The sequence below is a fragment of the Mustela putorius genome, unplaced genomic scaffold, assembly GCF_011764305.1.
Source record: "Mustela putorius furo isolate JIRA1106 unplaced genomic scaffold, ASM1176430v1.1 tig00003853_pilon_pilon_pilon, whole genome shotgun sequence".
NCBI lineage: Eukaryota > Metazoa > Chordata > Mammalia > Carnivora > Mustelidae > Mustela > Mustela putorius.
The window spans coordinates 35107463-35121720 of NW_025422005.1; the positions used below are offsets into that span (position 1 = coordinate 35107463).

At 38.2% G+C, this 14258-nt stretch overlaps 1 protein-coding gene across 1 annotated transcript in view; it reads right to left on the reverse strand.

The window, feature by feature from the left end:
- The window catches only part of ZSWIM5 (zinc finger SWIM-type containing 5), a 217976-nt gene that overhangs the window by 187568 nt on the left and 16150 nt on the right, over positions 1–14258 (reverse strand). The gene's annotated exons all lie outside the window — the stretch shown is intronic.

Genomic DNA, 14258 nt, shown 5'->3' on the forward strand with positions numbered 1-14258 from the left:
ATAAAAATAAAATGAACATGAAATGAAACTAAAACATTAAAGAGTAATTCTTCTTCAAATAACTTTGGAAATTTGAATTATAAGCTAAGAAACAAAAAAAAATATTCTTTTTTTAAAAATTGAATCAACTATAGTTGACACACAATGTTACATTCATTTCAGGTGTATAACACAGTAATTTGATTAAGTCTATACATCATGCTATGCTTAGCACAAGCATATCTGCCATCTGTCCCCATACAACATTACTGCAATACCTCTGACTATGTTCCTCATGCTGTATTTTTTATCTCCATGACTACAAAAAATATTCTCGTGAGCAGCTCAAAGTAAATAGATAATGGGGAAGCACTTACTATTAAATAAAATTCATACAAGATTAATTATCATATTTCTTTTTATTTTGAAACAATATCACACTTGCATAAAAGTTGCAAGTACATTTCAAATAATTCTTTGAAGGGAGGAACACTTTTTCCCCAGCTTTATTAAAATATGATTGACAAATAAAAATTCTATATATTTAAGCTGCATAAAATGTGATTTTTTAAGATGTACAGTATGATTTTATATATATATACATTGTGAAATGCTTGCCATTATCAAGTTAATTAATATATTCATCACATCATATAATTACCATTTGTATACATGTATATGAGGGGTAAGAACACTTAAGACCATTCCAGACTTCAAGCTCTATTACAAAGCTGTCATCATCAAGACAGTATGGTACTAGCACAAAAACAGACACATACATCAATGGAACAGAATAGAAAGCCCAGAAATAGACCCTCAACTCTATGGTCAACTAATCTTCGACAAAGCAGGAAAGAATGTCCAATGGAAAAAAGACAAGTCTCTTCAACAAATGGCACTGGGAAAATTAGACAGCCACATGCAGAAAAACGAAACTGGACCATTTCCTTACACCACACATGAAAATTAGATTCGAAAGGGATAAAGGACCTCAATGTGAGACAGGAATCCATCAAACTCTCTGAGGATAACACAGGCAGCAACCTCTTCAACCTCAGCTGCAGCAACTTTTTCCTAGGAACATCACCAAAGGCAAGGGAAGCAAGGGCAAAAAGGAACTACTGGGACTTCATCAAGATCAAAAGCTTCTGCACAGCAAAGGAAACAGTCAACAAAACCAAAAGGCAATTGACAGAATGGGAGAAGATATTTGCAAATGACACATCAGAGAAAGGGCTAGTATCCAAAATCTATAAACAACTTACCACACTCAACACCCAAAGAACAAATACTCCAATCCAGAAATGGGCAGAAGACATGAACAGACATTTCTGCAAAGAAGACATTCAGATGACCAACAGGCACATGAAAAAGTGCTCCACATCACTCCGCCTCAGGGAAATACAAATCAAAACCACAATGAGATACCACCTCACCCAGTCAGATTGGCTAAAATTAACAAGTCAGGGAATGACAGATCCTGGCGAGGATGTGGAGAAAGGGGATCCTTTCAACACTGTTGGTGGGAATGCAAGCTAGTGCAGCCACTCTGGAAAACAGTATGGATGTTCCTCAAAATGTTGAAAATACAGCTACCCTACAACCCAGCAATCGCACTACTGGATATTTACCCTAAAGATAAAAATGTAGTGATCCAAAGGGGGCCGTGCGCCCGAAAGTTTATAGCAGTAACGTCCACACTAGCCAAACTAGCCAAAGAACTTAGATGCCAATCAACAGATGAATGGATAAAGAAGATGTGGTATATATATATACAATAGAATACTATGCGGCCATCAAAAGAAATGAAATCTTGCCATTTGCAACAATGTGGATAGAACTAGAGGGTGTTATGCTCAGCAAAATAAGTCAATCAGAGAAAGACAATTATCATACGATCTCTCTGATATGAGGAACTTGAGAGGCAAGGTGGGGGGTCTGGGGGGTAGGGAGGGAAAAAATGAAACAAGATGAGATTGGGAGGGAGACAAACCATAAGAGTCTCCTAATCTCATGAAACAGACTGAGGGTTGCTGGGGGGTGAGGGGTAGGGATAGGGTGGCTGGGTGATGGACATTGGGGAGGGATTATGCTATGGTGAGTGCTGTGAAATGTGGAAGCCTAATGATTCACAGACCTGTACCCCTGGGGCAAATAACACATTATATGTTAATTTTTTAAAAAAAGAAGCATTTCCAAGTTCACTGAAAAGCAAGAAATCTCCCTTAGTCCAATGCATTCTATGGAACTAACAACACTGAGTTTTGTGACCTGCAAAAATAAGGACCACACGTTCCAGATTGGAAAGAAAAAAAATGATCTCTACTGACAGAACTAATAAATGAGTTCAACAAGGTTGGTACAAGATCTATTTATATAAAAATCAATTACATTTAAACACACTAGCAATGAATAACCTAGAAATGAAATCAAGAAAACAATTCCACTGGGGCGCCTAGGTAGTTCAGTCAGTTAAGCATCTGCCTTTGGCTCAAGTCATGATCCTGGGATCCTGGAATTGAGCCCCGCATGGGACTTCCCTGCCCAGTGGGGAGCCCGCTTGTCCTTCTCCCTCTGCCTCCCCCTACCCCAGCCCATGTGCTCTCTTTCTCAAATAAATAAAAAATATTTTTAAAAAATAATTCCATTTATAATAGCATTAAAAAGAATAAAACACTGAGGAATAAATTCAACCAAGAAAGTATGGGACTTGTATTGTTCTGAGTATAAAACATTTTTGAAAGAAGTTAGAGGACCCAAGTAAATGGGAAAAGATCCAATGTTCATGAATCAGAGACCAGACACTGTTAAAATAGTATGGTAGACAGAATAATGCCCTCCACTCAAATATATCCATGTCCACGTCCTAATCCCCAGAATCTGGTAAAAGGGACTATGCAGATATGATTAAACTAAGGTTCTTAAAATGTGCAGATTATCCAGGTGTCTGGGTGGCTCAGTTGGTTAAGTGTCTGCCTTCAGCTAAGGTCATGATCCCAGTGTCCCGGGATCAAGCCCTGCATCAGGCTCCTTGCTCAGCGGAGAGCCTGCTTCTCTCCCTCTCCTTGCTCTTGTGTGTGCAGACACTTGCTCGCTCTCTCTCTCTCTTCCCCGCTCCCTCCCTTTGGTTTTTTTTTTTTTTATGTGCAGATTATCTGAGTGGGCCCAATGTAATCACAGAGTCCTTATAATAGGGAGGCAAGAGGCTTAAAGTCAGAGGCCAAGTGTGACAATGGAAGCAGAGGTTGCAGTGATATGCTATGAAAATGGAGGAAAGAGCCATGAGCCAAGGAATGTAGGTGGCTTTTAGAAGCTGGAAAAAGCCATGGAAAGTGATTTCCCCCTAGAGCCTCCAGATGGGACACAACTCTGCTAACATCTTTTTTCTTCTAATTGAAGTATAATTAACATACAATGTTATATTAGTTTCAGGTACACAACATATTGATTCAACAATTCTATACATTACTCAAAGTTCACTACATTAAGTATAGTCACCGTCTGTCACCGTATAATATTATTACAGTATTACTATGTTCCCTATGCTATAATTTTCATCTCCATGATTTATTTATTTTATAACTGGAAGTTTGTAACTCTTAATCCCTTTATCTATTTTGCCTACTCACCCCCCCCCCAATAAACCTCCCCTCTGGCAACTACCAATTTGTTCTCTGTATTTAAGAATCTGTTCGGTATGTCGTTTGCTTTGTTTTTTAGATTCCAAATATAAGTGAAATCATTTAGTATTTTTCTTATTTTTTAAGATTTATTTATTTATTTATTTGACAGACAGAGATCACAAGTAGGCAGAGAGGCAGGCAGAGAGAGAGGAAGAAGCAGGCTTCCTGCTGAGCAGACAGCCCGACATGGGGCTCGATCCCAGGACCCTGGGATCATGACCTGAGCTGAAGGTGGAGGCTTTAACCCATTGAGCCACCCAGGCACCCCCATTTGGTATTTTTCTTTGACTTATTTCACGTAACATAACATCCTCTCGGTCCGTCCATGTTGCAAAAGGAAAGATTGCATTTTTTATGGATGAATAATATTCTATTTTATATATTTACTACATTTTTTTATCCATTTATCTATCAATGGACACTTGATCAACAACTTGATTTTTGCCCAACAAGACAAATTTCATATTTCTAACCTCCAGAACTATAAAATATTAAAACTGTGTTGCCTTAAGCCACTAAGTTTGTGGTATTTGTTAAGCAGCAACAAACAACTAATACAAATGACAATAACACTTACACAAATATATCTACAGATTCAACGCAATCCCTAGCAAAATCCCAGCTGACTGGTTTTTTGTTTTTTTTTTTTGCAAAAATTGGCAAGTTAATCCTAATATTCATAAGAAAACTTAAGGGAACCAGAACATCGAAACAATCTTGAAAAACAAGAACAACAGTAACCAAAACAGTACGGTATTACATAAAAATAGACCAATGGAACTGAATCGATAAGCCAGAAATAAACCCACGCATATATGGTCAACTAATATTTGACAAGGGAGCCAAACATATTCAATGGGGAAAGGACAGTCTCTTTAATAATGGTGTTAGGAAAACTGGATATACACATGCAAAAGAAAATCTGGACGCCTATCTTATACCACTTACAAAAATTAACTCAAAATGAATTAAAGAAATTACACATAAGACCCAAAACCATAAAACTCCTAGAGGAAAATACAGGGAGGGTCACCTGGGTGGTTCAGTCAGTTAAGCATCTGACTCTTGATCTCGGCTTGGGTCGTGAGTTCAAGCCCCACAATGGGCTCCACACTGGGCATAGAGCCTACTTTTAAAAAGAAAAATTATATTTATTTATTTATGGAAAAAGCTCTTTGACATAGTTCTTGGCATGATCTTTTGGATACCAAAAATACAAACACAAAAGCAAAAATAAGTAAACTAAAATGCTTTGCACAGCAAAAGAAAATCAACAAAATGAAAAGACAACCTATAGAATAGCACAAAATATTTGCAAACTATATATCAGATAAGCTATTAATATCCAAAATATATAAGGAACTCATACAACTGAATAGCAGAAAAACAAACAATCCAGTTTTTAAAAAATGGAGAGAGGAAATGAACAGACATTTTTCCAATGAAGACATACAAATGACCAGCAAGTACATGAAAAGGAGCTCAACTTCATCAGGGAAATGTAAATCAAAATCACCATGAGATATCATCTCACATCTGTTAGAATCACTATTATCAAGGAGTGCCTGGGTGGCTCAGTCAGTTAAGTGGCTGCCTTCAGCTCAGGTCATCGTCTCAGGATTTGGGGATCAAGCCCCTCATCAGGCTTCCCAGCTCTGTGGAGAGACTGCTTCTCCCTCTCCCTCTGCCTACTTCTCTGACTACTTGTGTTCTCTCTCTGTCAAACAAATAAATAAAATCTTTATAAATAAGTAAATAAATAAATAAAAGAATGGCTATTATTTAAAAGAGAGAAAGAGAGAGATAACAAATGTTATCAAGAATATGGAAAAAGGAAACTCTGGTGCACCACTGGTAAGAATGTAAATTGGTACAGCTTCTAGGAGAACAGTATGAAGATTCACCAAAAAATTAGAAACTGAACTACCTACCATCTGACCCAGCAATCCTACTTCTGGAACTCAAAGGAATGAAATCACTATCTGAAAGAAATGTCTGCCCTCCCATGTTCACTGCAGCATTTTACAGTAGCCAAGATGTAGAAACAACCTAAGTGTCCATCAAGGTATGAATGGATAAAGAAAATATGGTCTGTGTACATATATACAAAAGAGTATCGTTCAGTCATAAATAAAGGAAATCCTACCATGTGTGACAACATGGGCCATGAGGGCATTATTTTAGGTAAAATAAGTCAGACAGAAAAAGACAAATACTGTATGATCTCACTATTTTTTTTAAGTTTATTTCTTTTTTTAAAGGATATTTTTATTTTATTGAAACATAATCAAATTTTAGATTACTTTTACCAAAATTCTTTTTTTTTTAATTTTTTATTTTTTATAAACATTATATTTTTATCCCCAGGGGTACAGGTCTGTGAATCACCAGGTTTACACACTTCACAGCACTCACCATAGTTTATTTCTTTTTTTAAAGTAACCTCTACACCCAATGTGGGGCTCAAACTTATGACCCTGAGATCAAGAGTCACATACTCTTCTGACTGAGCCATCCAGGCACACCTGTGTGATCTCACTTTTATATGGAATCTAAAAACAGCAAACTCATAGAGGGGTGTCTTACTGTCTCAGTCAGTAGAGCATGCATGCAGCTTTTGGTCTCAGAGTTGTGTGTTTGAGCCCCACATTGGGTGTAGAGATTACTTAAAAATAAAATCTTTAAGTAAGATAAATAAAAAATAAAAATACCAAACCGTAGAAATAGAGAACAGAATGGTACTTCCCAAGGGCTCAGGTGGGGACATGGGGAAATCACTCAAAGGCTACAAACCTTCAGTTATAAGATGAATAAGTTCCAGGAATCTAATGTACATCATGATGATCATAGTTAAACAATATTGTACAGTATATTTGGAAGTTGTTATGATAGTACAGCCTTAATGTTCTCACCATCACAATAACAAAATGTTAATTGGATGAGGTGAAGTATGTGTTAACTAACTCTACTGTGGTAAATGCTTTGCAATATACATGTGTAACAAATCAGCACATTGTACACCTTAAATTTGCACTGTAATGTATGTCAATTATCTCAGTAAAACTGCAAAAAGAAAAAGAACAAAGTAGGAAACTCAAACTTCTCAATTTGAAAACTTACTATGGAACAACAGTAATCAAGACAGTGTAGTACTGGCATAAAGACAGGCACACAGATTAATGGAATAGAACTAAGAGTCCAGAAATAAACCCATCCTACAGTCAACTAATTTTCAACAGGAGAGCCAAAGCTATTCAGTGGAGAAAGAACAGTCTTTTATACAAATGAAGCTGGGACAACTGGATAGCCACACACAAAAAGAATGAAGTTCAAAACCTTTCCAACACCATATATAAAAATCAACTCAAAGTGGAGCTAAAACTGTAAAACTCTTCAAGGAAAACATAGGAGTAAACCGTTGTGTTAAGCAACAGTTTCTTAGACATGTTATCAAAAAATAAGCAACAAAAGAAAAAAAAAGGTAAACTATATATCATCAAAATTAAAAATTTTTGTGGTTCAAAAAGTATAAACTGAAAAGGTAACTCAAAAAATAGGGAGGGGCACTTGGGTGGTACAGTTGGTTAAGCATCAGACTCTTGGTTTCAGCTCAGGTCGTGATCTCAGGGTCGTGAGACTGAGATGGGCGTGGGGCTCTGCACTCAGCAAGGAGTCTCCTTGAAGATCTCCCTCCCTCTTCTTTCCCCCATCCTCTCTCTCTCTCTCCCTCTCTCAGGCATAAATCTTTTTTTAAAAAAAAGGGAAAAAAAAAACAGGAAAGTACGTTTGCGTATCTGAAAAGGGACTAGTATCTATAAAATAAGTAATAAACTCTTACAACTCAACAATAAAAAGACAAATAATCCAATGTAAAACTGGGCAAGGTGCCAGAGTGGCTCAGTTGGTTAAGCATCTGACTTTGGCCCAGGTTATGATCTCAGAATCCTGGAATCAAGCCCCAGTGTCAGGCTCCCTGCTCAGCAGGGAGGCTGCTTATCCCTCCTCCTCTTCTCCTCCCCCTACTCATGTTCTCTCTCTCTCACTCTCAAATAAATAAAATCTTTAAAAAATAAAATAAAATAAAAATAGGCAAAGAATCTGAATAGTCATTTCCCATAGAAGATATACAAATGATCATTAAGCACATGAAAGGATACTGAGTATCGTTTGTCATCAGGGAAATGAAGAGCAAATTTAAACCAGCCACAATGGAATACTGCTCCACCTCCACTTGAATAGCAATAATAAAAAAAGATATGATAATAACAAGTGTTGCAAAGATGAAGAGAAGCTAGAACCCTCATACATTGCTGGTGGAATTGTAAAATGGTAGTCCACTTAGGAAAACACTTTGGCAGTCCCTCAAAAAGTTAAACATACAGTTATCATATGACCCAACAATTCTATTCCCAAGAAAAATTAAAACATGTCCACACAAAAGTTTATACATGAATGTACATGGCACCATTATTCATAACAAAAAGGGAAACTCAAAAATATAACAACTGGGGCACTTGGCTAACTCAGGGCGGCATGTGGCTCTTGATCTCGGGGTTGTAAGTTTGAGCCCTGAGCTGGATGTGGAGATTACTTAAAAATTAAATCTTTTTTTTTTAAAAAGTATAACAACTAGTGAATAGATAACCTATATCCATATGATGGAGTATTATTTGGCCATAAAAAGAAATGAAATACTGATCCATGAACCTTGAAAACCTTATGCTGAGTTAAAGAAGCCAGTCATAAAAAACAATACATTATATAATTCTATTTATATGATATCTCCACAACAGGCATAGGGATAGAAAGTAGTATTTGCTTAGGGCTGCAGATGGGGTGGGGATTGGAAAGTGATATTGAAGGGTACAGGGTTTTTTCTGAGATGATAAAAATATTCTAAAATTGGCGATGGCAGCCCACATTGCAAAATATACTAAAAACCATTTAATTTAATTTAATTTTACACTTAAAAATAGGTGAGTCTTGGGGCATATGGGTGGCTCAGTCAGTTAAGCATCTGCCTTTGGTTCAAGTCATGATCCCAGTGTCCTGGGATCAAGCCCTGCATCAGGCTCCCTGCTCAGCAGAGAGTCTGCTTCTCCGTTTCCCTCTGCCTGCTTCTCTGCCTACTTGTGGTCTCTATTTCTCCGCCAAATAAATAAATAAAATCTCTTGGGGCACCTGGGTGGCTCAGTGGGTTAAAGCCTCTGCCTTCAGCTCAGGTCATGATCCCAGGGTTCTGGGATCGAGCCCCGCATCTGGCTCTCTGCTCAGTGGGGAGCCAGCTTCCCTTCCTCTCTCTCTACCTGCCTCTCTGCCTACTTGTGATCTCTGTCTGTCAAATAAATAAATAAAATCTTTAAAAATAAATAAATAAATAATTTTTTTTAGGCTTTAAAATAAAATAAATGGTTAGTCATGTGGTTATGTGAATTATATCTTACTAAAAGTGTGAAGGAAAAAAAGACAGAAAGCCTGCTGTGAGAGCCCCCAGTTCCAACATACTGAGTCTTCTCAAGGACACTGCCGACACTCTTGTCTTCAAGCCCTCATCAGGCACCCATGGGGCTTAAAGCTTCCTAAAAAAGGTTAGCAGTGCTACTTGTTACTTACTAGTTGCCTTCCCTATCACAAGTTAGCAACATGATCTTGTATTGATGGTTCACTAAAAATGGCATGTTTATCATAAGGCTATAAAACTGCAGTAAATTATACTCCAACTCCTCCATAGTTTTTCAATTCTAACTTCTAAGTGGTAATGGGGAGTAGGTGCTAGAAAACCACTCACTACTAAATAAAGTTCTAAATGAAACTATGCTAAAATACTAGAAATAAAAACTTAAGATTTTGGTTGTGTGAGTTCTTTTGTTGCTCATTATTCTGACAATATATTAGTAATATGTGCAAGGGGCAACACAAGAGGTGACAATCTATAAACCTCTGCAATTAGCACCCTGATAATATATCAAAGAAACATTAATAAAGTAAATTCAACATAATATTTGATCTGTAAAACCAAAATAACAGACCTGATTTTAATCACATAATATGCTACCTTAGCAACATATGGTATTTGTGAAATAAAATAGAGTCACCAACACAAAGAAAAGTAGCATAAAGGAACAGATGACATTTAGCACCTGGATTGTCACCGGGGTATCTCTTGGTATTTCCCTGTCCAACTGTGACAGTAAATGAACAAGTACAGTGGTCAAGGCCTTAAAGAGGCATGGTAACGAGGCTCAGACTCTTCAATTATGATAGTCACCCATCTGGTATGCCGTCTAGACAAGTGGAGATATTGGCCAAGAATCCAGAATGGAGATTAGAGGGAGACAGTAAGTATCAGTGTGATCTAGGGACAAGCTGTAGTGGCAGCAGTTGTAATTCATTAAGCCACTAACCTTACTATTGTGAGTTCTCAGAAAAAGAAGCCAAACAGAATGCCAAGAAGCTGTTTCCACATGGTGTGAATTTGCTATATGAAACGAATACAAGAGGTACAAGGAGTGCAGTGACCAGACACCCCCTTCAAGACCAAGACATTCATTCCTCTAACTGCCTGGAGTGTTCCTCCAACTCCAGGATCCTAGCAGCTCACAACTAAATCCTGCTCAATAAACTGCCCTCAACCAAAGCATCAGGGATTAAGTTCTCTGAAAGCAGGCACTGAGATGGAGTTTACGATGCAAGACACTTAACAGAAATCAATTACCTATGAAGGAAAGGCAGCAGAAGCAGGACTAAGAAGAAGTCAAACTACAATGCAGGCCTGACCATCCGGTACAGCTCTTACAGCAAGTACTGCTTCTCAGGGAGCTCCATTTTATTTATTTATTTTTAAAGATTTTATTTATTCATTTGACAGACAGAGATCACAAGTAGGCAGAGAGGCAGTCAGAGAGAGAGGAAGGGAAGCAGGCTCCCTGCTGAACAGAGAGCCCCGACACAGGGCTCGATCCCAGGACCCCGAGACCATGACCTGAGCCGAAGGCAGAGGCTTTAACCCACTGAGCCACCCAGGCACCCCTTCATTTTAGACTAAATTAACTGGACCTTTTTATCCAACCTTGTTTGGCATTTGCAAGCTGCCCCTAGAAAACTGTGATCTTAGGTAAAGCAGCTCTCTGTAGCTGTAGACAGATCTGAACCAGGTGACAGTTGGAAACCATCTGCTGAAAGCACTTCCCGAAGCTGGAAAGGAAACTGTAGTTTCATCTCATCTTTACCACAGAAACTGCCCCACCGAAGGTTATGCCCTCTCCCCTCAGGTCAGCCTACATCTAATTCCAAATAACTCTTAAATATCATACTAGCTCCAGAGTTCCCCAAAGGATTGACTAAAGTCTCTGAGGCAATTCCATTAGTTCAGTCTCTCTGCCCTCCAAATCTTGCATCCCTTACTCCATTACAAGTGTTGCTCCTCAGTAAACCTCCTGCAAGCCAATCTCCATCTCAGAGTCTGCTTCCCAGGAAATATAATCTAAAAAAACCAATTCCATAAAGTAGCTATAGCCTCTCTGTTCAGTAACCTCATAGGATATTACTTCATTTCAGCAAGCGCAAATCACTAAACTTCAGCTGTCTGTGGTATAATAATGCCCAGTCATCATCCTATTGAAACAAACGAACAAACAAAAAAGTAACTTAATACAGCAGCATTAGAAAGGAGTAGAAAAAGATGAAATGTCAGAGATATGGAAACTGAAATATTTAACTAGTAGAAGTAGCAACAGCAGAGCCATGTTAATCTTTTAAGAAAATAAACTATTCTATTCATAATCTGAAAATGGGTAGAATAAAAAAAAGTTATTAACTCACATTCACCCATATTATATACATCGGGACTCAAAGGCAACTGAAGAATTAATCACAGAATTTTTATCAAATAAAGCAGATTCTTCTACATAAACAATTAGTGGTTCCTTACTTTGGAACCACTTGAACTTACTTGAGTCATGGATCCCCTTGAGGGATATTATGAACAATGAAAGTTACGAACTGTCTTCTTCGAAAAATGTTCATATCTAGGGGCACCTGGGTGGCTCAGTCGGTTAAGCATCTGACTTGATTTTGGCTCAGGTTGTGATCTCAGGGTCATGGGAGCCAGCCTTGCTTTGGGCTCCATGCTCAATGGGGAGTCTGCTTGATAGTCTCTCTCTCTCCCTCTCCATCTGCCCTTCCATCCCCACACTCTCTCTAAAAAAATAAACTTTTTTTTTTTAAGATTTTATTTATTTGAGAGAGAGACAGTGAGAGAGAACATGAGCGAGGAGAAAGTCAGAGGGAGAAGCAGACTCCCCATGGAGCTGGGAGCCCGATGTGGGACTTGATCCTGGGACTCCAGGATCATGACCTGAGCCGAAGGCAGTCGTCCAACCAACTGAGCCACCCAGGTGCCCCAACCTTTTTTTTTTTTTAAGATTTTATTTATCAGAGAGACAAGGGTGCAGGGGGCACAAGCAGGAGGAGCAACAGGCAAAGGAAGAAGCAGGCTCCCCTCTGAGCAAGGATCCCAATGTGGGACTCAATCCCAGGACCCTGGGAATATGACTTGAGCCGAAGGCAGACAGACACTTAATTGACTGAGTCACCCAGGTGTCCCAAATAAATAAACTTTAAAAAGCGGGGGGATTTTTCATAACCATTTGTAAAATCTAAAAAGAATTTTAAAAATTTATGGATCTCTGAAAGCTATTTATAGATGCCCAGTTAAGAACCCCCTGACCTAAATGACGTTTATAAAAGATAACATTTCTCTAAATCATTAAACTTAAAAGTCTAAAAATGGTTAACAAAAAAAAAAGCAACTGAAAAAATCATATTATCTATTACTTATTTTAATTATATTATTATATAAGAAATATACAAATAGGTTGTCATCATAAAATGATTCAAGCAATATAGATTAACTAAGTTTCCTCTTGGTCACCACTCATTCCCCTTCCTCTTCACAGAGATAACTTAACAGTTCTGTTCAAATCCTTTTTTTTCTTTTAATTTTTTATAAACATAATGTATTTTTATCCCCAGGGGTACAAGTCTGTGAATCGCCAGGTTTACACACTTCACAGCACTCACCATAGTACATACCCTCCCCAATGTCCATAACCCCACCCCCCTTCTTCCCACCCCCCTCCCCCCAGCAACCCTCAGTTTGTTTTGTGAGATTAAGAGTCAATTATGGTTTGTCTCCCTCCCAATCCCATATTGTTTCATTTATTCTTCTCCTACCCCCTTAACCCCCCATGTTGCATCTCCACTTCCTCATATCAGGGAGATCATATGATAGTTGTCTTTCTCCAATTGACTTATACTTAACGAAATAAGTCAATCGGAGAAAGACAACTGTTCAAATCCTTTTATATTTGTCAATGCTTTTCAGAAACTTACATATCTATTAAAATGTAGAGAATTATTTTGGGTAAATACGTTGAGAACTAGCATTTAAAAACAACAAAGGGGGTGCCTAGGTGGCTCAATCCCTTAAGTGTCCTCTTAATTTTGACTTAGATCAAGATCTCAGAGTCATGGGATCCAGCCCTGTACTGGCTCCACACTCAGTTGGGGAGGCTGCTTGAGATTTTCTCTCTCCCTCTCTCTTTGCCCTGTGCCCACTCTCAAATAAATGAATAAAGCTTTTAAAAAAATAAAAAATAATTTAAAAAAATAAAACAACAAAAGGATAGATACTGGTGATTTTCCTAACAGCAAATTGTAGTATTACTGAGCTTAATGACTTTTCATGTAACTCTTTCCTGAATCCAGTCTGTTTAAATCGATTTGACCCACAAGTTTCAAACATAATTTGAAACAAGCTACTGTATAAGTCAATCAATATATCAATTCAAACAACACTACTAAGCACATTCTATGTAAATCACTGTACTAAATGCTATGGAGCAATGGTTCCCAAACATTTAAACCTGGACAGCTTATCAAAAATAGAAATTCCTGGATCCCATTCCAATCTTACTTAACTAGAATTTCCAAGGGTGGAAGCACAAAATCTGTATTTTACCAAAGCTCCTCAAGTGACTTGAGTAAAGTGTAAAGCAGCCAGTGCTGGAAATCACTATTATGAAAGCCATAGGGGGTGCCTGGGTGGCTCAGTCAGTTAAGCGACCCACTCTTGGGGCTCCTGGGTGGTTCAGTCATTAAGTGTTTGCCTTCAGCTCAGGTCATGATCCCAGGGTCCTAGGATCGAGGCCCACCTCAGGCTCCCTGCTAGCAGGAATCCTGCTTCTCTCTCTCCCACTACTCCTGCTTGTGTTCTCTCTCTCTGTCAAATAAATAAAAAAGAAAGAAAGAAAAGAAAAGAAAAAAAAAGAAAGGAAACAAACCTGATTTGATTCAGGTCATGATCTCAGGGTTGTGCAACTGAGCCCCACAATGGGCTCTGCACTCAGTATGGAGTCTGCTTGAGATTCTCCCTTTCCTTCTTCCTCTACCCCTCCCCTGACTAATGCATGTAAATGCACGTTCTCTCAGTAAAAGAATAGATAAAATCTTGAGGGGAAAAAAAAGGAAGTCATAGAAATGAACAAGATAATGTTTGCAATTCATTTCCACAAAGACCTCTTAAAAGGTCATTTT